The 1057-nt window shown below is 37.7% G+C and overlaps 1 non-coding gene across 1 annotated transcript; it reads left to right on the top strand.

Annotated features, from left to right (window-relative positions):
* The first annotated feature begins 195 nt into the window (after positions 1 to 195).
* LOC125614535 lies at positions 196 to 302 on the top strand. The gene has a single exon (XR_007345124.1). It is a non-coding gene; the product is annotated as a U6 spliceosomal RNA (small nuclear RNA).
* The last annotated feature ends 755 nt before the right edge of the window (positions 303 to 1057 follow it).

Consider the following 1057-nt stretch of genomic DNA (forward strand, 5'->3'; position numbering starts at 1 on the left):
ACACACACACACACACACACACACACACACACACACAAGAGTAGAGTGAGCTGGGTATGGTGGTGCATGCCTGTAATCCCAGTGACTTGGGAGGCTGAGGCAGGAGTATGACAAATTTAAGGCCAGCTTCAGCAACATAGTGAAGTCCTAGGCAACATAGTGACACCCCCGTCTCAAAATAAAAAATAAAAAGATGTGCTAGCTTTGGCAGCATATATACTAAAATTGGAATTATACACAAAAGATAAGCATGGCCCCTGCACAAGGATGACATACAAATTTGTGAAGCATTCCACATTTGTAGCCAAATTATAGAACCAGCCCAGATGCCCATCAACAGATGAATGGATAAAGAAAATGTGATATATAATACACACACACACATACACACACACACACACATACTTACATACAATGTAATTTTACTCAGTCATAAAGAAGAATGAAATTATGATATATACTGCTAAATGGATAGAACTGGAAAACATCATGCTAAGTGAAATAGGACAGACCCAGAAACTCAGGGGTTGGATGTTGTCTGTCATATACGGAAGCTAGACTATAATAAGGGAAAATAATAAGGCAAGGGGAATCCCATGAAAACAAGAGAGGGATCAGTGGTGTAGAGGAAGAAGATTGTGGGGGAAGGAAGGAGGACAGGAAAAGGGAGGAACAATGAAATGAAATGATCAAATTTTGCTATGTCCACATGTGATTATATATCACAGTGAATTTCATCTTTTTGTAGATATATACTATACTAATTTTTTAAAAAAACTATAAAAAAAAAATAGAAGAAAAACTGGCAGAATAGAGGAAAGGGATAGAGGGAAGAAGGAGGAAAATAAATATAAAAATAAAAAAGGTTAGGGAGATAGTTCAGTACTAGAGTACCCCTGGGTTCAATCCCCATTACCACATGCACACCCAAAAAGAGTGGAATGAAGAATTATGATAATATCCATTCAAGACAGAAGTGAGAATGGTCGATACCTATAAGCAACCATGTAGATAAATCTCCCAAGCATGATGCTGAGTCAAAGAAGCCAGACACATA

The sequence above is a fragment of the Marmota marmota genome, unplaced genomic scaffold (genome assembly GCF_001458135.2).
Source record: "Marmota marmota marmota unplaced genomic scaffold, marMar, whole genome shotgun sequence".
Classification (NCBI taxonomy): Eukaryota; Metazoa; Chordata; class Mammalia; order Rodentia; family Sciuridae; genus Marmota; species Marmota marmota.